The following is a 25,237-nucleotide window of genomic DNA, read 5'->3' as shown; positions in this document are numbered from 1 at the left end:
TCCCATTTCAGTCTATTCATTCATTTACCATGGTTCCCCAAACATCAGATGCTCGTATGTGGCAAAATTTCCCAGACACCTTATGAGGTGAGAAGCACGTCAACACCTCCTAAATATTCATGAGCTGTTTAACGGTTCAATCTTGGTGGGTTGCAATATGTCTATCAGGATCTATTTATTCTCATTACTTCAGTGCTGTGCTGGAGCGATGCATTATAAACAATTTATGATGTGTTGACAGGACAGATGAATGCTAGGATAATAGGCTGAGAGGAGAAAATCTCACCACAGCAAACGGAATGCAGAGGCGTGACTCTGTAAAGGTTGATGGGAATGATATTGATGGTTTGTGTGCTTAGCCGTTTACGTGCCAGGCTGCAGCCCTGCTCATTTTGTGTCTTCGCTGTTGCATGTCTGCCTGCGTCTGCCGGCATCGGGTGTTGTCATGGTAGAACCTGTAGAATTTCTGCTTCCCACAAGGAGGGTAGCATGGCTGGGGAGGTGCAGTGGTCAGCGGCCTGGGGCATGGATATCTTTGAATTCCTAATATCTTAGTAACTTTTAGGCAGAGATATCACCTTACTTAGGCAATCTAAAAGTCATCTAGCTTAAGTTGTGGTTGAAGATTAAGTTTCCAAAAGTCAAAGCCAGTAGCTTAGCCTAAGTAGTGTTATCATTTAGAGCTGCTGTTTTGACATTTGTGTCTGAGAACAGAACCAGCGCATCTCTCAAATGTTGAATGTTTATTCTTTTCTGCCATTCACAGTGAGAGTCTACGCTGACTCACTCACTAGAGTGAGGACAGGACTCTGCCTTTCTCCTCCTCTTGCATACCTCTCCTACAAAAAACTCCAAACAAGTAAGCAGAAATAGTGTTGAGCATTTTTCTTCTCAGGATACACATTAGGGGAAAAAGAAATCTTAAGTACTCATTAAGTATTACTCCTGTTTTACAAAGGAGGAATAAGAGGTAAAAATGGGTTAAGAAATTTGTTCACGGAGACAGAGATGGAACCTGTTAGAACTGGAAACCCGAGTCCTGTTGGTTAGCTCTGAGCACCTGCGCTGTGAGCGCTGCCATCTCCGTGTGGCCCCGAGGAATCTGTTTACTTCCCGATGCCTCATATGTCTCATCTATGATATGTGTGTTTAGATAAATTACCTATATACCTTTTAAGGCAGGTTCTGAAGAGAAAATAAATGAATACATCTGAAAGCACATCGAAAAAAGTGAAAAGATAAGGGGAAAAAAAGGAAGGCCTTTTCCCTCTGCTGTCTTTTGTTCATTTCACTCAGCTCTCAAGTGTCATTTGGATGGTTTCTACCAGTTATTCCTCATATCTACCCTGTAGGTGGAAAATGGTGCTCTGAAAAGTACATATATGCATGTCCCCCCAGTCTGATCTTTAGAATTTTGAGAGCTGGGGTGGTGAAAGGCAGGGATGATGCTCTTTGATTTCTGAGTGAGCCGTGTCTACCATGGACTTATCTGCCCAAGACTGGTGTAAGACATTCCAACACTGCAATAAGCTAGCGGCAGAGCCCAGCACTTGGCCATGGGTTCTGTGTTCTTTCTCCACAAGCCATAGTCTAAACCAAGTTTTCGTACTTGGAAATTCCGTACTTGGAATTTCAAGAAATTCTCAAAATCAGGTCTGGCAGCATATGCTGGGCAGGCTCCTGGGCTTGAGGTGAGGGAGAGAGGGTTCTGGAGATTTCCCTCCCCTCACTGGATTCCACTCTTGCTTCACTTGTGCACTGCTTACATGCCTTTCGGAAGCAACCTGTGTACCTTCTCGGCTTTAGCCTCTGTTGCCCGCTCTTTCCCTCAATACCATGTCCAGAGTGACACAGTCAAAGAGGGAAGGAGAAATGACAGCAATCCCAGGCAGCTATCTAAACATTTGCTTGATGTAGTGGTTATGCCTCTGGTTGTGACTGTTTTTAGCTGATGATATTTATGTGGCATAAATTATTGAATGCCTTATAAGAGGCACAAATGGAGACTTGAAACAATACGCTCACCTGTTAGTGAATGCCTCTCATGAATTGATAACTGCTGAAGCCGAGTGATGGGCATATGGGGATTCACTCGATCAAGGGTCAGTACACTTTTTAAAGGGCCAGAGAGCAGATAATTTAGGTTTTCAGGCCATACAGTCACTGTTGCAACCACCCAACTCCGCCTTTGCAGTGTGTAGGCGGCCGTAGACAATATGTACATGAATAAATATTGCTGCGTTTCAGTAAAACTTGGCAAAAACAGGTGGCGGGCCAAATCTGGCCTATGGAACACAATTTGCTGACCCACACTTTACTCTGTATAGTTTAGTAGATGTTTCACATTTTCCAGAGTAAAATGTTAAAATATTAGTGTCTAAAGTTATGTGTGATAATTTCTTAAGGAGTGAGACCTGGTTACAGCATTCTTACTCTCTATTTCTGTGCGTAGAGCAAATGGTCACTTAACAGCGGTCACATTTTGATAAAATTCAGCCTTTCCAAATGAATGAAGTAGAATGTTTGGCAATTATCTTGAAAATATTGAAGACTATGAGGTAGCTCTTTTGCAAAGTTTGGGTAAAAATAAAAATCTAATTTTGCCTGAATTATTTAGACTGGCGAAGCTTAGCTGAGTTGGATGTCAGATCTGGCAGGACCTTTCTTTTTCGTTCCAAAGTCAATAACCTACAAGCTCCAGCTGCGTATCTTTTGCCTTGGGCTGGGCAGGTGCGATTTAGGAAGGGACAATTCTGATTTTAGGCAGCAATTGTTTCTGATGCTCACCAAAGCCAATTCTCACTCCACTGCTGTTATCACTTCTATTTCATGGAAATGGACACCAGCTCAGCTAAAACAAGGTAACAGAGGTTTTAAAACACTGATTATTTGGACTCTCATTTTCTATGCAAATCCCAGTTAGCAATAAAGATCATTGTTTTCATCTCTGAAATGGAATACCAGGCCTTGGGCAACAATCTTATCTGTAAAGTGGGGATAATATTAGTGCCTGCCTCATAGGAACTCTCCAGATAACTAAAGGCAAGTAGTAAATTATAGTATATTATGCAGCTATTAAAAATAATGCTATGGGGAGTGATGAATGGCAGGTAAAATACTCACATTAAAAATTAAGTAAAAAAGCAAGATAAAAATTATCTACATACTATTATCCCAATAACTTTAAGGTAAGCATATAGAAAAACTGGAAGTAATATTGTAAATGGGATTTTCATTAGTGAACTTACAAATTATTTTTATCTTTGCAAAGTGGGTCTATGTTCAATTTTTAACACTAGCTTTTAGAATTATGAATTGTTTTCTCTGCCTATATGTTGTGCGTTAGATTTTCATATGATTTGAAAGTTTCAAAAAATGTATTTCCTGGGAGCAAAAAGCTAGTGCTTTTTTTTTTTTTACATATACAATATAAAATGATATTTCGAGTTCAGTCATTTGCTAACAGCATTTCTCAAGGGATCTAAAATGTCTCATTGTAAAATGGGCTGAGTATGCTGTGTTTTTTAGGCATGGATTAATTTTTCTGGGCAAGATGGGAGCTTCAGTTTCCTCCACTTTCTTGCAGGATGGAGTGAGTGGACTAAAGGCAGCCAACGGCTTGTGTTGTCTTGCCTACAAATGGCTGGGGTAGAGAAGGCTGTCCTCCTCGCGGCTTCTGTCTCTGTCTCTCTCGTACACACACACATATTTTCTCTATAGTGAAATTATATTTTAGACAAATTAAAGGACTGTTTTATAAAATTTCTCTCTGAAAAACATAAAAAAGAAATGAGAAAAAAATATTAAAAAAAAAAAGTTAAAACACAAAATTTCCCTATACTTGTAAAATGCTTTGGTGTATTGCTGGTTGACAAATATGTCCATTGACATGTTATTTTTCCTTCAAAGGAAAAACTGAAACTAACTCCCACAGGGGTGAATGATTTAGCAAATAATAACAGACTTATACGAAAGGGCCTTTGTGTAACCATTAAAGATGTTCACAGAGGGATTTTTTTAATGAAAAAATCATTATGACATAATTAGTAAGAAACAATCAAGATTTTAAATTTCAAATGTAGTCTACTCATATCTATGTAATAACATATGACATAAACATAAAACATACTAACATATAATATGGAAATAAATATTCCAATAAGAATCATACTTTTAAAAATTTAATTCTTAATTATAAGAAACACATGAATATATTTTTATGTAAAAAATTGAAATATTGCACTAAGGCTAAATGTCCTTTGATCACTGTGAAATAATCAGTTATAATAGTATGGTATATTATATAAAGTGTCTTTATACTTTTCTATGTCTCCCCTATTTTTCTATATTAGCATGTGTTACTTTTATAGTACATATGTGCATTTGCAGTCAGAAAATAATTTACAGAAGAAATGCAAATAAAGCAATCATAAGACATCATTTCCCATCCATCAGAGTGGAAAATATTTTACAAATCTAATAACACTATTTACTTACAAGGATGTGGGGAAGGAATGAAAGAGTGTTAACTGACACAACTACTTTAGGGAGTATTTCGTAATATATAAGATATAACTTTTTTTCTCTATAATGACACTTCTAGGCGTATGTTCTAAAAAAACTCTCACACACAGACATGAGGAAATATGTACAAGGATATTCACTACAACATTTTTATAGCATTAAAAATTTAGAAACTAAATATTGATCAGTTGTAGGTTAGTAAGTACAGCAGGTAATAACAAGTATAAATAAGATCTGCATGATAATATAAATTAAATGGAGTAGTAAGCTAAGTGAATGAAATAGCCTGACATAATCTAAATAAGATTTAGAAATATACAAAAACATTTCAAGTTTCAATTAAGGTGAAGTAAACACATTCCATCCTGTTTCTCCCACTGAATATAACTAAAAGCCCTGGACAGAATCAATGGAGCAGCTCTCTGAAGACTCTGAAAAGTAAATGGTATCAGGTTGATTGGGAAAAAAAACTTGAGCTTGATGTATGGTTGATATATTGGTAATTTTCCTGCCATTCTATCATATTCTGTGTTAGTTCAAAGGCACTAGAATTCTGGAACGGCTCACTGAACAGAAAGAAAAAAAGAGCTCCAAGAGAAACCCTTCTTTCCTTGACAGAGGATTAGGAAGAGGAGCCCCTGTTAGTTAGAGAATGGGGAAAATTTCCTATATTTTTTCCTTCTCTCCTTAGTTTTGAAAGTGAAATCTATCAGGGGGTGATGGTAGCAGCAGTGACCAGGCAGACATCTAAAATTCTGAGGAAGATGAATCCTCCTTTCTAAACATAACTGTTGTCTGAAGAGTGGGGGTATTCCCCACGGCTTTCTCTCTCTTTATTCTCAAACTATTTGGCCCTTAAGGCGGACCCTATTGTGAGACGTGCATAGCACGTTAGAGAGATGAAAGCCCTGGGTTTCCAGCCAAAGGGCAGGAAAAGGGGTCCTGGCAGAGAGTGTGGAGACACTAGAGAGGAGCAAGACTGAGGAAGGGATCCCGTGAAATTGCTGTGGATAAACATATGGGCTCAGTCTCTAAGCTGCACATGTGTGGATTTAATTCCAATAGCAAACCGACTACTTTGAGAACTGAACTTTGAGGGTAGTTGGCTGCTCAGGTCCCCAGCTGGCCTCTGGGTGACACTCACACAGAATATATCTGAATAACACTGCAAAAAGTTTGTAAACAGAACAGGTATTGAAACCACAGACCACAAAACGTAGGTCAAGAGAGATTGGTTCAAGATGGCAGAGTAGAAGGATGTGTGCTCATATCCTGCTGCAAGAGTGCTGAAGTCGCAACTAGCTGTTGAACAGCCATCAACAGGAGGATGCTGGGGCTGACCAAAAAAAGATACCCCACACTCAAAGACAAAGAAGCTGCAACGAGGCGGTAGGAGGGGGGCCATCATGCTGAAATCAAATCCCACATCCACCAAGTGGGTGACACACGAACTGGAGAACAACAATGCCAAAGAAGGACTCCTACTGTCTTGAAGGCTTCCCAGATTGGTAATATAGAAAAAAAAATGAATTAAAAAAAATAATAAGAAGAAGACAGCCTAAGAGACCACTGGGACAGCATCAATCACACCAACATTCATATTACAGGGTCCCAGAAGAAAAAGAGAGAGAGGAAGGACCCAAGAAAATATTTGAAGAGATAATAGCTGAAAACTTCCCTAACATGGGAAAAGAAATAGTCAGCCAAGTCCAGGAAGCACAGAGAATCCCAGGCAGGAAGAACCCAAGGAGGAACACACTGAGACACATAGTAATCAAACCAACAAAATTAAAGACAAAGGTAAAATATTAAAAGTGCTGAGGGAAAGATGACAAATAACATACAAGGGAACTCCCATAAGGATATCAGCGGATTTCTGAACAGAAATTGTACAAGCCAGAAGGAAATGGCATGGTATATTTAAAGTGATTAAACAAAAGAACCTACAACCAAGAATACACTACCCAGCAAGACTCTCATTTAGACTGGATGAAGAAATCAAAAGCTTTCCAGACAAGCAAAAGTTGAGAGAATTCAGTACCATCAAACCAACATTATAACTAATACTAAGGAAACGTCTCTAGGCAGGAAACACAAGAGAAGGAAAAGACCTACAAAAATGAACCCAAAACAATTAAGAAAATGGTAATAGGATCATACATATTGATAGTTACTTTAAATATAAATGGATTAAATGGGCCAACCAAAAGACATTGACTGGCTGGGTAGATGAAAACATGTATATATATGCAATTTCACTTGCAACATCACTCTACCTAACCCCCCAAATTGTATGTAATTATTTTATATTGTTAGGTTAATTATTTTTCCATTTGGCTTGCAGTTGTAACTATCTTTTATTTTTTTATTTGGCTATTGACTGTGAAAACTGATAAACATTTTTTACTATTGTGAAAAAGATGATAGGTCAAAATTTGTGACCTGGTCCTAATTGGGTCTACTGTCTGTTAAGGAATAATAAGCTAACAAATAAACAAATGAATAAATACTCTTTATGATTTAAACATGAGTGAGAGTCTCTTGATATAACATTCAAAATGTTCAGGATAAAATTATTTAACATACAAAGTAGCAGAAAAATTAAAACAACATACAAGGGGGAAGAAAATTAGCAAGCATTTTCTTCAAGATGATCCAGATGTTGAAATTATTAGAGAAACCATTCTCCAAGAAGTAAGGGCGAATACTCCTTGAAACAAATGATAAGTTTCAACAAAGAAATAGATGCTAAGAAAAGAACCAAAGTGGAAGTTTTAGAATGAAAAGCTTGATAACTGAAATAAAATGTTTACTTAGTATCTTCAATACCAGGTAGAGATAACTAGAGGAAATAGCCAGTGTACTTGAAGACAGGTAAATGGAAAATATCCAAACTGAGAAATGGAGGGGGGAAGATTATGAAATAAAATTACCTTTTAAGACGTACTAAAAGGTCTAACACTATGTCACTGGAGTTTCTAAAAGAGAGAATAGTGTGAAAAAAAATGTGTCTGAAGAAATAATGACTGACAGCTCCCTAAATTTGGTAAAAGATGTAAAGATACAAACTCAAGAACCTCCACAAACGTCAAACCAGATAAACTCAGAGAAATCCACACATAGATACATATCATAATCAGAGTGCTAAAAACAAAGGTGAAGAAAAATACAGTGAACCAATCAGAAAAATGGACATCACTTGTAAAGGAGCAATAATTTGAATGACTACATATTTCTGTTCAGAAGCTGTGGAGGCCAGAAGGCAATGGGATAACATTTTTAAGGTGCGCAAAGGCCCAGAGTTCTAGATCTAGCAAAAATGATATTAATAATTTTTTTGGAATAAAGATGAGAAAGGGACATTCTCAGTTGGAGGAAAACTAAAATAATTAATTGCCAGTATACTTGCACTAAAGTAAGTGCTAAAACAAATTTCACATGTGGAAGAGAAATGATACCAGAGTAATTAGAAATTCAAGATAGAAGGAAGAGCAACAGAAATGGTAAATATGTGGACAAATGTAATAAACTGGCTGTTCCCATTTAAATTTTTAATATGAGATATGCATGACTGAAAATAAAAACTGTAACATTGTCTAGTAGGATATTCAGTGTATGTAGATATGCTACTTATGAAAATTGTAGGATAAAGGAGGGAAGGTAAAGGACCCATATGGTGGCAAAGTTTCTAGATTCCAACTGAAGTGATAAATACTAATTCCAAGTAGATTGTGAAAAGTTAAACACAGTAGGTTATTGTTATTTATAATAGTTGTGTTCTATAAACTCTCCATGAATTACCAAATACTGAATCATTGCTCTTAGTGTAAATACAGGATTAGGTTTCTGCAAGACTCTGGCCCAAACTTACATCAACTGATCAATAGATAACCTTGTTTGATGTGTGTTTCTTATTTAAAGATACGCTGTTTAATCTATAGGGTTGATTCAATGACATTGAACTCACAACCGACAGCATTATAATTCATTTCTGAATACACATATGTATATATTTTTTCCTGTAAAGCACACCACAGCCCTTTTAACTTAGAAATAGTAGATAGCACTTCAGGACTATAATTGGGGGCCATTTCAAACATTGAATTCACCAAAAAAGTATAAAATGTGAAAAATGTCATTAAATAGACCATGAAAAGGACATTTGGTTACATCATGAAACTGAAATAAGAAGGGACAGCATCACCTTACTCTAATGCAGTCAGAAATGTACATATTGGATGAATCAAAATTTTCATCATTTTGTGCATGTCTGTGAATAACTGTGAAGGTGCCACAAGTATTGTGGTTACAAATGAATTTTAGTGAATAGGCAAATTCACAAATATGAAATCCATGAATAATAAGCATTAAACCCTGGTAGCTCAGTTGTTAAAGAATCTGCCTGCAATGCAGGAGACCCTGGTTTGATTCTTGTTGGGAAGATGCCCTGGAGAAGGGGTAGGCTACCTACTCCAGTATTCTTGGGCTTCCTGGTGGCTCAGTTGGTATAGAATTTGCCTGCAAATCAGGAGAGGTGGGTTCGATCCCTGGGTTGGGCAGATCCCTTGGAGAAGGGAACAGCTACCCACTTGAGTATTCTGACCTGGAAAATTCCATGGACAGTCAGGTTACAGTCCATGGGGTCGTTAAGAGTCTGATACGACTGAGTGACTTTCACTTCACTTCATTTCACTTCACTTCAACTGTATATATGCTATGAACTCTAGGGTAGCCCAGTTAAAAAAGTATACAATTAGATAGTAAAAAACCTCACTAAAGATATAACTCAAAATGATAAGATTTTTGGATTACTTAAAAAGAAATCACAGCTCTAAATTTATATGCAACGAAAAACACAGCCTCAAAATATATAAGGGAAAAATTACAAACCTACAGCAAGAAATCTAAAATCATAGTGGGTAATTTTTAACATTTTTCCTTCTGTGAGTGCTTGGAAAAACAGGCAAGCTATCATAAGAATATAAGATATTTGATTAATTCTTTTTAAAATGAAAATCAAAATATGGTACTCCGTAACTACAGAATACTTATACTTTTAACCACACATGAAACATTTGTACTCATTTACTATTTACAATAAATCTCTTGCATTAATGGGTCTTCAAGCAAGCCTCAATAAAGTTTAAAGGATTTAAATAATTCAGAGTATGTTTTCAGACTTAGTGTACTTAAGCTGGAAATCAATTACAAAAATGTAACTTATATACATAAAAATTAAGAAATACACTTCTATTTTACCCATGGGTTTATTGACATGGGTTAAAGGAGATATCTCAGTTGAAATTAGAAATGTTTTGCTCATTAAAAAAAGAGTCAGATTTGTTGTTATCATAGGCAAGAAGTTGGGGGAGGGGGAGTTGGAGGAAGGAAGTAAAGGTAAAAGCTTACAGTTACAAGATAAATAAACTCTAGGGATGTAGGTATAAGATGATGACTATAGTTACCACTGCTGTGGGACATATAGGAAAATTGTTCAGAGAGTAAATCCTAAGAGTTCTCATCACAAAAAAAAACACAGAAATTAAAAAAAAAAAAAAACAGAAAAGGGGAAAGTCTGAAAGGTCTACAGATATATCTATTTTACCTCACAGTTTTGCCAAGGGCCTGTGGTACTTACTTCATGGTTGAGTTTCTCACTAAAGTATTGATTTAATTATCAGAAAACGTTGGTGCCCAAAAGCATTAAGAAAAAAATATGCTGTAACATCTGGAGAAAAATGTTTGAACTGACTGAAAATTAAAATTCTACATTCAAAACTTGCTCATGGTATGTAGTTAAAGCTGTGCCTAGAGGGATTACTTCAGCTTTAAATGCTTATAAAAAAGAAGAAAGACTGATAATCAATGAACTAAGTATCTAAAGCATTAAGTGGAAAAATAGTCAAAGTAAACTCAAAGGAAGTAGAAGAAAGGAAATAAAAGAGTTAATTAAATGATATTAAGTTATTAAGATTAATAATATTTGATACCCCTATGGAGGCTGATTAAAAAAAATGAGAGAATGCACAAGTAACCAATGCCAGATGTGAAAGAAAGAGAACATTATTTCAAATCCCATAGATATAAAAAAGTTAATATGTGGATCTCATGAACAACTTAATGCCAATAATACAACATAAGAATAAATAAATTTCTAGAAAAATGCAACTTACTAAAATGAACACACACAAAAAAATTAGAAAATCTGAATAGTGCAGTTTTCTGTATATGTGAAATATATCACAAGAAAAAAGGTTAAAGGCAATGGCACCCCACTCCAGTGCTCTTGCCTGGAAAATCCCATGGACGGAGGAGCCTGGTAGGCTGCAGTCCATGGGGTCGCTAAGAGTCGGACATGACTGAGCGACTTCACTTTCACTTTTCACCTTCATGCTTCGGAAGAGGAAATGGCAGCCCACTCCAGTGTTCTTGCCTGGAGAATCCCAGGGACGGGGGAGACTAGTGGGCTGTCATCTATGGGGTTGCACAGAGTCGGACACGACTGAAGTGACTTAGTAGCAGCAGCAGTAACAGCAAAGTTAAGAATCGCAGAACTGGAGAGGCGCTTACTAAGTCAGTTGCTTTATTATGTGACTTTGAACAGATTAGTGCCTAGATTCAAATTTTATGAAACCCCAGATATGCAGCATTATTTAAGAGGGTAGAGATGACTTTAATTTAAATTCAGAGAAGTAAAAAGCCAACTTAGAGCTCTTTGACATGTTTCTGCAAAAACTGGATAACATGAGATTAGAACTTTATCAAACTCCTAAAAAGTTGATGGGCTCTCCTGGAAGCTCAGCTGGTAAGGAATCTGCCTGCAATGCAGGAGACCCCAGTTTCATCCCCGGGTCAGGAAGATCTCCTGGAGAAGAGAGGATTCCACTGACGGAGCAGAGGAGCCTGACCGGCTACAGTCCTTGGGGTCACAAAGGACTGGACATGACTGAGTGACTTTCACTTTCACTAAAAAGTTGATAACCCAGAGAAAGGCAGACTTGCCTATTGTGTTCTTGGCACAGTTTCTATTGATTCGATTCTTTTTTTATCTCCTTGACAGTCAAGCAATTTTTCCTGTGTTAATATCAGTACATTCTCTTCTTGTTTGTATTAAGAAAACAACTGGCCTGTATCTGCCTTGTAACATCTCTGAAAGAGAAATAAGCTCTCAATTCCTCTCCTTTCCCCAAATGACTATTATACTTTTCATTTGTCCTGTGATGACCCACTGGTAAACTGCGGATACATTTTTAGGCCTACCCTGTGTTTTTAAAGGAGCTTAAACACGTGGAATATGTCTTTCAGAAGACAGTGCTTACTTTGGGTACCAGCTACAGCTTGAGGGTTCCCAGGCTGTACTTTTGACCAACTGGCTGTAAATTTGGGAGCTCCCATGACCCTCTCAGGTTTGATAATTCACTAGAATGACTCCCAGAACTCAGGAAAACACTATACTTCCAGTTATAATTTTACTAACAAGGGTATATGTAGGGATGTCTGGGAGGGTCTTGAATGCAAAACTTCCATGCCCTCTTCCTGTGGAATCAGGCTATGTCACCGTCCTGGCATATCAACATGTTAACCAACTAGGAAGCTCTGCTGAGCTTTGGCGGCCAGGGTTTTATTGTGGTTTTATTACTTCGGCATGTTTGATTAAATCCTTGACCTTGTGCTTGAACTCAGCGCCTTCTCTTCTTGCTAGTTGTTGGTCTGGCCAGAGGTCATTGCCCTTTAATCACCTGCTTGGTCCTTCCGGTGACTAGCTCCATTCTGAAGCTACTTGAGCATCCACCTTTAGCCACCTTATTAGCATAACAAAGATACTCCTGTCCCTCAAGAAATTTCAAGGTTTTTAGAATCTTCCTGCCAAAAACTTGGACAAAGATTAGACAAATCCTTTGTTATACTACAGCATCTAATAAGTGTTCTGACTAGGATGAAAGATTTTATCTTTCCCAGAAGATAAAAGACACATTCCAAAGCCAGAATGTGTGCTATAGCAAAAGATAGAAAGCAGGCATGTTTTAGACTACATTTGACTCCTGAACTTTATTCAACTCAAGGTACACATAGCTAAGCAATTGAGTGAATGCTTTCCAAAATAATAATACTAAGTAGAATTTTCTTTCAGTCTTCAAGTGTGATTTTTATAGATGTCTGTGTGTTTACTAGGAATTCTTTTCTATTAGCCGAAGATAACAGCACTGGGATCTTTGGCTTTGCAAAATGCTGCTCCCAAAGCATGTCCCCAGCTGAAATGATTGTTGGGGATGCTTTTCAATGTTATCATGTTATTTTTCTGTAATGAAGAGCTAAGAATTAAAAAAGAGATGGCACTGACCCCTGGGGTTAGTCAAGTTCTCAAAGGTCTTCCAGATCAATTCCTGTGTATGATGTCTGAATTATTTCAGAGTATTTTCAGTGAATATTTATTCAGCTGAACTTTTCCTGTAATGGGTGGTTCACTCCCCTAGAAGAAGTCTGCCTCATGTTCAGATAGTCCTACCTGTCAGAAAGTTCGACTGCTACATTGAGTTGCGAATATGCCTCCCCATATTTTTCAGCTGGTGGTTCTACCTCTGGTTCTTGGACTAGTTTGGGATTGACAAAAGGATGAGGAACATTGTTCCACAAGTGTGTGCAAACAGACATTCCTGCAGCAAAAGGGGAACCTGGACATCATGTGTGTGGCACCCCAGGAAAGATGATGGCCAGGAGCCTGTCCTATGGCTCTCTTTAGCTGTTAATCTGGGAATTTTAGCACCAGAAACTTTACTAATAAGACGATAAAGTAGGTAAACAATAGGTAACATTTTTTTGAGTGCTACTACGTGCCAGGTACCGCGTGCTAGGAGCTTCCCTTGCATGTATGCCTGTGCATCATTGCTCAGATGTGTCCGACTCTTTGCAACCCCATGGACTGTAGCCCACCAGGCTCCTCTGTCCATGGGATTCTCCAGGCAAGAACACTGGAGTGGGTTGTCATGCCCTCCTCCAGGGGATCTTCCCAACCCAGGAATTGAACCAGGGTCTCCTGCATTGCAGGCAGCTTTTTTACCAGCTGAGCTACTGCAAATTGTCACTGTGTGGTAGATGTTATTGCTGCCATCACTTTACAGATGAGTTTACCGAGGCTCAGAGAGGTCAGATAACTTTCTCAAGTTTCTTCAACTAAGGAAGCCAGTTTCAAACCAGGAATCTTAACTCTCAAACATATTTTTAGTGATTGACACTCCAGTGCATTCCATTTTACGTTTAATGACACACATGCACTGTTGATTGTTTTTTCCTGAAGCTAAGAGTCTTTTGTCTTCAGATTTTCCTGTATGCCTTTGACTCCTGAAAAGTGTCACTATCACTGTGGACAGGGTTAGGGTAGTTTGGCTAGCAGCAGCTTGGGGATAAGTTGGTAGCCATAGCACAAGGGAATGAAACAAAATAAGAACCAATACGATGCCTAGTACCAGAATCTCCTTCTCTGACTTGTGTCTTCCAGGTCTATTTTTCTAATCTAGACAACTTTCCTGGGAATACCCCACTCCAGGGCATGTTACCAGCTGGATGTCATGTCACAATAACTTTTATAGATGATTAGTGCCACCAAGAATGCTGGCCTGAAATCATCTTACAGATTAGTAACTGCCTGGGGTCACAGTAATTCAATATATGAAGGTTCTTCTGAGCTGAGAACAAAAAATAGCCTCCACTGTGAAAGACTCAGGGTGGGGACAATGAAAGGGAGATTTCATGGAGTCTCCTTAAAGAATACACTGAGGGTCTTTCCCCATTTTCTTACCCTCAAAACTTTCAGGAGATAATCTGATTGTGTTTTTTGAGGTGCTGCAGTTAGTAAAACATACACAGTTTTTGCCTGTGTGCATTTTCTCCCAGAAGATTTTCAAGAAATTTCTTTAAGAATTTTCTTTAAGAAGTCCATCTAGTCTAGGCATCTTGGTACTGCAGAGATAAATCACCTATGATTTCTGTCTTGGAAATACAGAGATCGAGGTGAAAGGATGGATACACAAATCACAATAATACGAGGCAGGACATGTTACAAGTGGTCATCTTTAGCAAAATGATTAGGTGTCTGTGGAGTGTTCACCTCCTCTTGTTGAGAATCAAAGAAGACTTCAACAAAAAGGTAGAATTTTAACCTAGAGGTCACAAACTGGAGGCCACCATCTGTATTTAGTTCATAAATGTGTGGAAGGTGAAAAATACAGTCTATATAAGGCAGCACATCAAACAAGAATGGAAACTGTATAGAAAAATTTTTATCTCCAGATTTGTTGCAATAGAGACCAAACAGGAGAACTGAGGGATGGAATTGGAATGTCTCATAGTATTAGACTATGGAGAGCCTTGCCAAGGCTTTGGAAGATTCTTTCATATTGAGGATGTGCCCTAAAGGGGACCTCATAAGGCAGAATTGTCCTGTAACTCTTCAGCCCTTTTCTCTAAGAGAACACTTAACAGTGATGAAGGTGAAATTATCAATGGAGGTAAGTCATCACCTGCTTATTTGTTGACAGTATTCTGTGCCAGGAGGGGTTATTGCTATGGAAATCTGAAAACCTCAAGAGGATTAGCAAATGCATTGTTTTTGTGGTTAAACCAATGAAAAGAAAGCACATCTTAAATTCTACATTATTGGTAAGAAAATGTATTCCGTTTGAGCTTCACTTCTAATACAATACACAAATAAGGACCAGCTCTGAACCATGGCTCCCTGGAAACCAGTTACACCTGCCATCCTTCTTCCTGCTCTCCTCCAACCAGCCAGTCTGTTGCATTTTCTGGGTATTTCAGGTTGGAAAAGCTCCACCTTTAGTCTCACTTTATTTTAATTTAATATGCCAATTATGGTCTTGATGATCTGCTCATGGGCAGTTTTCCAGAAGACCTGTCTCACTTTGTGTAGATTAAATCAATTATGCTGATTCAACCCCCCTGGCCGCACATGTGGGACAATTATTATCCAAGTTCTCTACTTCTCGTTACTAATTTAGTTCTGCAGCTTCTTTCAGAAATTGCCTCTCTTCTTGCAGCCCATCTCTGTCTGGACTCAGATCCAGAAGTTTCTCTCTGTGTCTGAGGAGTGGTGTGAATTTAGCATTGTCATTTCAGAATCGATATAAAATTATTTGAATGCAAAACTCCACTGGCTATGTCTTGGTGCCATGAAGCCTTGGCTGGCTTTTCCATAATGTGATCAAGCCATTGAATCAGAGCCGGGAGACCTGGCTACTAGCCTTGACTTCGCCAGTAACCCTCTGTGGTGGACAGCTGTGGATTGCATCCCTAACTTCCATTCTCCTATCCTCTTCACAACAGTATCCACAATTTTTCAGCTATGAGATTCCAGTGGACTGATCCTACCACCAGCTCTAGGGGAAGGTTCTGTTTGCCTTGAGTTAGTCTGCATCTCCTTTTCCAGTGCCACGATGATAAGTTCAGAGATATACCACATACCAAGCTAGGTTAGTCGGGGCCAATAAAACCAGCTTCTGGGGCTCCAGTTGTATTATTGGAGAAATGGAATCCAGTGAGGAAATATATACTTCTGGGATGTCTGAGGACCCGTTTTGATACCACAATACAAGAGTCAGAAAGAGATCACACTCCCAATTCTCATCATTAGAGTCCTAGATCAAGTCTCAGCTAAACCTTGGTGTACCTCTGGACTGTTCAGTTACAGGAGCCAATAAACTCTCTCTTTGTGTAAGGTAGTTTGGGTTGAAATTTCTATTTTCTAAAGGCTTTTTATTGGGGTACAGTTGCTTTACAATGTTAGTTTCTGCTGTACACTGAAGTGAATCAGCTATCTGTATACACATGTCCCCTCTTTTTTTGGACTTCTTCCCATTGAGGTCACCATAGAACAATGAGTAGTCTCCTGCACTATACTGGAGGTTCTCATTAGTTATCTACTTTTTCGTAGCGTGCATATGTCAGTCCCAATCTTCCAGTTCATCCCACCCTTCCCTCCCCCACCTTGGTCATCATACATTTATTCTCTACGTCTGTGTCTGTATTTCTGCTTTGCAAGTAGGTTCATCTGTATTTTTCTAGATTCCACACATATGCAATAATATACAATATTTGTTTTCCTCTTTCTGACTTACTTCACTCTGTATGACAGATTCTAAAGGAATATTACTCAGCCATAAAAAGGAAAAATTCTATTTCTTGCAGTCAAAGCATCTGAATGTGGTGTTGATAAATTACTTGCCCTGTCTGAGCCTCACTGTCTTCATGTGCCTCGCAAGGGGCTAGGCAGGCTGAGGTCCATTCCAGTTCTGAAATTCCGAGACTCTGATTTTTTCTTCCAATTCTTTATGAGGCACCTGGCCATTTTTTCCCTGGTGAGAAAGAAAGGAGGCATAAGTGGAGACTCTCACTGTACACTAATTGGTGGAAGGAGTGGATCAGGAGAGGCTACTCTGAGGGAGATGTTTATTTTCAGTTGAGGCCTAAAGAGTGAGGGGTAGTGAGGGTGACAAAGTATGGTGTGTGTTCTCCAGGCAATAGGAGCAGCCAGGAGCAGATGGGAGATTTGGGGGTGGGCTGGCTTGATGTCGTCGAGTCATAATTATAGAAAGAAGCACCTGTCCACTCTTGAGCTCCATGTGCACACTCCTCTTGCACATCTGCCCTCATAAGGAAGCTCCTCCTCTCCTTACAGAAGCATCTTCCATTTTTACTGTGACTGAAATTCTTTGAGGATAGAGGTTGTGTCTTTATCAACTCAGTGCCTCCAGATGCCTAACAAAGTGGACACAATGTGTCTCTGGACACAAGGAGTTGAATTCCAACTCATGAGATAAGTCAAGTCTCAAACATGGGAAAAGTCATGACAAGTTTGAGACGGGGTGGCTGGAGTGGGGACTTGGGTAGGAGAGCAGAGGAAACCAGGCTACAAAATTACATTTGGAGAGAGTCTCAAATGCCAAGATAAGGTCTTGGGGCCATAAGCCACGTTTAAAGGTAATAAGGTAATCAAAGGACACATTTGTGCCACCACAATGCATTCAGTCTCTTTAAATGTCCAGGCCATTGACAGATCATTTGGCAACAATAGACTTGCATGAGTTGAAAAGATGTTAATGCTCTGGAGATAACTTGGGAAATTTCTGGCTTATGCTTTCACTCTTGGCAACCTTCCAAGAGTAATCAGTTATCTATTTAGGCTCATTCCCCACAGGTGTGGATAATCAGGGAGTTAGCTACTGATACTGCTAAGTCGCTTCAGTCATGTCCGACTCTGTATGACCCCATAGACGGCAGCCCACCAAGCTCCCCCGTCCCTAGGATTCTCCAGGCAAGAACACTGGCGTGGGTTTCCATTTCCTTCTCCAATGCATGAAGGTGAAAAGTGAAAGTGAAGTCGCTCAGTCCTGTCCGACTTAGCAACCCCATGGATTGCAGCCTACCAGGCTCATCCGTCCATGGGATTTTCCAGGCAAGAGTTCTGGGGTGGGTTGCCATTGCCTTCTCCTCAGGGTGTTAGAGAAAAGGGTAAATGATGGTTGGAATGCTACGTATTCAGATAGTTACTGAGGGTGGACCCAGGACAAGCCAAGCTTAACAATGCTTTACTTCCCCCACCACACACACACACACACACACACACACACACACACACTTGTGTTTAGCATCTCTTATTATCCAAATCCTCAGAGAGACCTGGATTCTGAATAGACTGTGAACTACTTTCAACTCAACATATCTAATGTAGCCAAAAAACGAACTATTCTTTTCCTCCCTCAACCTTCTTCCTGATTTATACATTTCTTTTTTTTTTTTTTGATTTATACATTTCTACTTTTCTTTTTCTCATAAGGCACCAATATTTTCTCAGTCTTCGAGATCTGAAAATGGACAATCATCCTAGTCTTCACCAGATATTGCTGCTCCCCCGCCACCCACAACAGCCTCCAAGCCTTCCCAATTCCATCCTCATCCTCTTGTCCTCTCCCTGATAACTCCATGTTCATGTTTTCACTGGGGCTCATTTGAACAATTGTTACAATCACCCAAGCAGCCTTCAGTTTTGAAACAGTCTTACAGAAAATTGTAAAAACATTTGAGAATAAGTTGCTAATATCATGCTCCATTACCCTTGAATACTTTAGTAACTACAAAGACCATAATGCAGCCATCAAATTCAGGAAATTAAAACTGATACATTATTATAATCTAATCTACAGATTCCCTTCAAGTTTTCCCAGTTGGTCTAAAGTTCTTTTTAGTCAAAGTTTCCAGCTCAGGGTTACATGTTCTATTTAGTCTTCAATCTGTAAGAGTGACCATCTTTCTCTGACTTTGATACTTTTGAAGATTATAGCCACTTGTTTTGTAAAATGTCCTTTATTTTGTGTTTCTTTGATGTTTCCTCATGATCAAACAAGGTATACATTGTTGTATCACTGAAGTGATACAATATCTCATCTTATTGCATCTTGTTAGATGGTACATGACAGTAAAAGTGAAATTAGATGGCACATAATTATGACTTATCCTATACATTACTAGTGACTAACCTTGGTCTATCAGGCTTTATAAAATTATTATTCTTTTCTTTGCATTTGACATTTTTTAAGTTTTTTTGGAGAGTGACTATTTTGAGACCATGTAGAGATTCTATTTCTTCTCAGACCTTCAATTTAGTATGTCTATTGGTACAGATTCATGAAGTCTTATTTTAGCCAATTGTCATAGTTTGTTACTATCATTCATTTTGATGCTCAAATTACCCAAGTGGGGTCCCTTCAAGCTGGTTTCTGTGCTCTTTTGACATGACTCCATCAATATTTGAGCACCTAGGCTTATCTTGTACCTGCCCTGCTCCAGCCCAGAAATCAATCATTTCTCCAAGGAGCTAGGATCCTTTTATAGAAAAATGATGCTCAGATTTGGTGTGCTTGTTGATGCTAGGGTGTCACTGTGCTTAAACCTTCACAGTGATGCACTGGGGAATTTATATTTATACTTTAACATGTATATTTACTTCCATATTTATTTGTTCATTCTAACTTTTCCCCTTTTCCTATTTCTAACGTCCTTCTGTGACAATAAGAAATCTGCCTCCAAAGGCTTCCAATTTTGGTTCACATGTAAGGAGCTTGAAAGTTGCCACTCTGTCCTAATAAGAAGCAGAAAGCTGAACAGGAAGGATAATCAACTCTTTTTGGATCAGTGGTTGGAATCAGGACAAACTGCTGCCCCCCAAATTGAGAGACAAGCAATCACAGGCAGTGTTAAGTCGCTGCTTACCACAGTAGAGACTCACCACTGAGGGGACGAGTGCCAGGGTAGAAAACTGACAACTGTAATTGACAGTTGCTAGAAGCCCAGTGTGGACCACTCTGAGAGTTGAACTCCAGGGGAGGATTTACCTTTAGAAACTTGACTAAGCTCCCACAGTAAATACCAGAGAAAAATTCCCTTTTGCTTCTGGTGGTGGTGGTGATTTAGTCACTAAGTTGTGTCTAACTCTTTGCAACCCTGTAGAGTTAGCCCGCCAGGCTCCTCTGTCCATGGGGTTTTCAGGTAAGAATACTGGATTGGGTTGCCATTTCCTTCTCCAGGGGATCTCCCCAACCCAGGGATCAAACCCACGTCTCCTGCTTGGCAGGCAGATTCTTCTACCACTGAGCCACCTGGAAAACCCCCTTTTCTCCTAATAGCAGAGTGGAAAGGGAATCATTTTGCAATACACCAGAGCACTCTGTTCTTAACAAGCCCTGCCCTCATGAAAAACTAGTTAACTAGACCCTATAACCTGCTGGGGTATTAGCAGAACCTAACTGACCTGGGGAAGGGAGATACCCAACTCCAGTCCACTCTAGTCATCCTATCCTACTAAGGAGGGAGAAAAAAACAGAAACTCTTGTGAAGCTCACAGTCCAGAGACATAAGTTCATTAAAAGGCTGAGACCTAGTCACTGAACTATAGAGTGCTTACCCTCCCCTCACACCTCACCATCACCGTACCAAAGATCCATTTATAGCAGTTCCTATCACTCAATAGGTCATACCTGGCTATCAAGAAAAAATTACAAGGCATATCAAAAGGCAAAAAGTACAATTTCAAGAGACAGAGCAAGCATCAGAACCAGACATGGCAGAGATGTTGAAATTATCTGACCAGGAATCAACTAGGATTAATATAAGACTCTAATGGGTAAAGTAGACAGCATGCAAGAAGAGATGGGCCATGTGGCAGAGAGTTGGCAATCCTAAGAAAGGTCCTTGATCTTTATCAAGCCTCCATGATCCTTATCATCCTTATTGACCAGTTCTTCTGTATGTGACCAACCTCCCACTGCTGCTACCCTTCCCACCAACGTGGGCACCTCTTCACCCTCTCTGGTCACCGACACCCCACACTGGCTGCTGGCCCGCCATCACCAGGATTTCACACCCAGTGCTAGGCTGCCCCCCTGGGAAGGTGCCTCCTGCCTTAACTCTAACACTCCATGCCAGGTCTTCCTTCTCTCAGACCACATGGGAGCCTTCCTCGTTCTTCAACATATTGGGCTGGGATGCCTACTTTGTTCTTCTCAGCCTTCTGTTGGGCTCTGATAGTCTGTACTGGTCTGTCCTCCAATATCTTCATCATACTTCTCAGGCTTCAGCATCTTACACATACCATCTGCTGTGGGAATGCTCTCGAGGCATCCACTTTACGGCCAGTATCTTGCTGGCCTGTCTTGCTCTGTCTTCCTTATAGTCTCAGCTCAAATGCCACCTCATATATGAAGAATTTCTTGACAGCCACTCACTCCAAACTCAGATACAGTTTGTTAAGTGTTTCCATGTACTTCACATTACTTGTAACACATTTGTGTGGTAGATAAGCATATGGAAAAGTGGCTGATATTACTAGTCCTTAGGAAAATGCATATTAAAGCCATAATGAGAGATCACTACACACCTATTGGAATGGCTAGAGTGAGTGATTAAAATAATAATAATATCAAATGCTGGCAAGGATATGAAACAGCTTTGTGTATGCATGCACATAACATATATATGTGTGTATGGGTGTTCTCAGTGGCTCAGCATTAAAGAATCCACCTGTAATGCATGAATTGCAGGAGATGCAGGTTCGATCCCTGGGTCAGGAAGATACCCTGGAGGACGGCATGGCAACCCACTTCAGTAATTCTTGCCTAGACCATCCCATGAACAGAGGAGCTTGGTGGGCTACAGTCCATAGGATTGCAAAGAGTCGGACATGACTGAAGTGATTTAGCACACACACACACACACACACACATACATATGTATTTGTGTATATATATGTAATATATACCTCAGATTTACTAAGGCATGATTTACATATAGTGAAATTCACCCAAGTGTATAATTCTATGAGCTTTGAATAATGCATGCAATCACATAACCACTGCTATATTGCTTCATAGGCAATTCTTCCCCAAACCCAGCCCCAGCAACCACAGACCTATTTTTGTCATACAAATGGAATCATGCACCCAGAATCATATACCCTTTGAGTTTGGCTCTTTTCACCTGGAATAATGCATTTCAGATGCATCCATGGTATGGAAAGCCATTGTCATTCTTTTTTATTGCTGGATTATTGTATGGATTAATTATTCTTTAGTCACTACTCAGTTGAAGAACTCTTCTATTGTTTCAACTTTTTGATGACTATGAACAAAGTCATTATAAACACTCATGTGCATGTTTTTGTGTAAACATGTTTTTTAGTTTTAGTAGGGTAAATGATAATGGGTTACTGGGTCATAATCGAGGTAAGGGTTTAACTTTAAAGAAACTGTCCAACTATTTTCCAAACTGATCAAGCTATTTTGGATTCCCATCATCAATGTCTCAAAGTTACATTTGCTCCTCATCTTCACCAGCCCTTGATATTGTTTTTTTTTTTATTCTAGCCACTTTAATAGATGTATAGCAGTATCTCACTGAGGTTTTAATTTAATTTAATTTTAACCCAAAGGTTAATGATACTGAAAATCCTTTCATATGATTGTTAACAATTTATCTTCTTTGGTGAAGTATATGTTCAAACATTTGACCATATCTTTGGATTCTGTATTTTCTTTTTTATTGAGTATTGAGAGTTGTTTATGTGTATTCTACAAACAAATCTTTCATCAAATAGTTGCCTTCCACATTTTTTTTCTTCCAGCCTATAGCATGTCTTTTCATTTCTAATGTTTTATTTTGATAAAATATACATAACAAAATATACCATCTTAAATATATTTTATTTTCAACAGGATCTTTGAAGAGCAGAAGTTTTGAATTTTGATCATCTGATTTATTAAAAAAATTTATGAATCATTCTTTTTCTATCATATAAAAAAAATCTTTGTCTAACCTAAAGTCACAAAGATTTTCTCCTATGACTCCTATTTGTTTCATAGCTTTTGGTTTTACAATTTTGCCTATAATCCCATGTGCAAAATTGTGTATATGATGTAAAGGATGGTAAAGATTCATTTGTTGCATATGCATATCCATTTATTCCAGACCATTTAATGAAAAAACTATGATTTCTTAATTAAATTGCCTTTTTGCCTTTATTAATAAATAATTGGTGACATCAGCAAGATGGTAGAACAGGAAGCTGCAGATCCTCATTCACCCACATAGACATCTAATTAATACCAATATATTGACCAAAGTACAATTGTGAATATTCTAGAAATCAGCTGGAAAGCTGAAAACCCAGGGAACGTAGAGCCAAGGAGGCGGGGCGCAAAACTACTGAAAATGGTAGGAAAGTTTGTGGCATTATGCACATTCTAGCCCTTTCTCCTGCCCAAATTTTTGCAGCCTGATTGGGAGGAAAACTCCCAAATCCTGGCTCCTCCCTTGGGAGAGAAAAAAAGAGTGGAACTTGTATTCAATATTCTGGCTTGTCTGGTAGCTGCCTAAGGGACTGGTTTCTGTCTTATGACATTAAAACTAATGGCAATAGTGGCATAGTTTAGATATTAACTTGGAGACCATGCTGAAAACAGGCAAGGACTACAGCATGTCAGAGCAGCAGGGAGTCTGAACTCTGGAGACAGGCATCAGGGGAATAAGAGATTAAAGGCAGAAGAATACAATAGAAGCAGAAACTGAAAGCTCCTGAAATGGAGCAGGGTGAGCTTCTTAGTGAAATTAAGAATAGCTAAAAGCAGCTGTATGTGCTGGAATAAAAGCAACACACAAGTCCAGAGAATATGCATGCCAATAAAAGTTTTGAGAGGTCCCAGAACCTCTAGGAAGGCTGATGAGAGAAGGTCTTCCCTTTGCACGGAGTTAGTCTATAAAAACTGGGAGAAGTATTCTTCAGTCAAATGTACAAGTCTCAACAAAGTATCACAAAGCGCACAAAACAACAGGGACACTCAGACCAAGCAAAAGAATGAAACCAATCTCTAGAAACTGACCCTAAAAATACATGTATCTCTGAATTACCTGAAAAACTGTCAATTCACCAGGAAGATAGAACGATTATAAAGCTATATGCACTGAACCTCAGAGTTCCTAAATACAAGAATCAAACTTGGCAAATTGAAGTGAGAAATAGACAGTTCTACAATAAATGAAGAGAACTTCAGTACTCTTATTTTCAATAATGGTTAGAACAACCAGAGGGAAGATCAATTAGGGAACAAAGGACTTGAACAATATTATAGATGAATTGGACCTAACAGACACATACAGAACACTACACCAAATCAGCAGAATTAACATTCTTCCCAAGTGCACACAGAACATTCTCCCAGATAGACCACTTGTTAGACCACAAAACAACTCTTAAATAAACTTTAATTAACATTTTAATATTATATTAAATTCTCTGTTGTTGTTGTTCAGTTGCTAAGATATGTCTGACTCTCTTCATTCCCATGGACTGCAGCACATCAGACTTCCCTGTCCTTCACTATCTCCAGGAGTTTGCTCAAATTCATGTCCATAGATCAGTAATGCTATCTAACCATCTCATTCTCTGCCTCCCCCTTCTCCTTTTGTCCTCAAACTTTCCCAGCATCAGGGTCTTTTCTAATGAGTTGGCTCTTCACATCAGGTGGCCAAAGTACTGGAGCTTCAGTTTTAGCATCAGTCCTTCCAATGAATATTCAGGACTAATTTCTTTTAGGGTGGACTGATTGGATCTCCTTGCAGTCCAAGGGATTCTCAAGCATCTTCTCCAACACCACAGTTCAAAAGCATCAATTCTTTGGCACTCAGCCTTCTTTATGGTCTAACTCTCACATTCATACATGACCACTGGAAAAACCATAGCTTTGACTATACATAGCTTTGATGTCTCTGCTTTTTAATATGCTGTCTAGGTTTATCATAGCTCTTCTTGCAAGGAGCAAGCATGTTTTAATTTCATGGCTGAAGTCACTGTCTGCAGTGATTTTTGAGCCCAATGAAAGAAAATCTGTCACCGTTTCCACTTTTTCCCCTTCTATTTGCCATGAAGTGATGGAACTGGATGCCATGATCTTTGTTTTCTGAATGTTGAGTTTTGAACCAGATTTTTCACTCTGCAATTTTACCCTCATCAAGAGTCTCTTTAGTTTTTCTTTGCCATCTGCCATTAGAGTGGTGTTCCCTGCATATCCAAGATCGTTGATACTTCTCCTGGCAATCTTGATTCCAGCTTGTGATTTATCCAGCCTAGCATTTCACATGATGTACTCTGCATAGA

The sequence above is a fragment of the Odocoileus virginianus genome, chromosome 20 (genome assembly GCF_023699985.2).
Source record: "Odocoileus virginianus isolate 20LAN1187 ecotype Illinois chromosome 20, Ovbor_1.2, whole genome shotgun sequence".
In the NCBI taxonomy this organism is placed as follows: domain Eukaryota; kingdom Metazoa; phylum Chordata; class Mammalia; order Artiodactyla; family Cervidae; genus Odocoileus; species Odocoileus virginianus.
Note: the sequence above shows the minus strand (reverse complement) of the source record.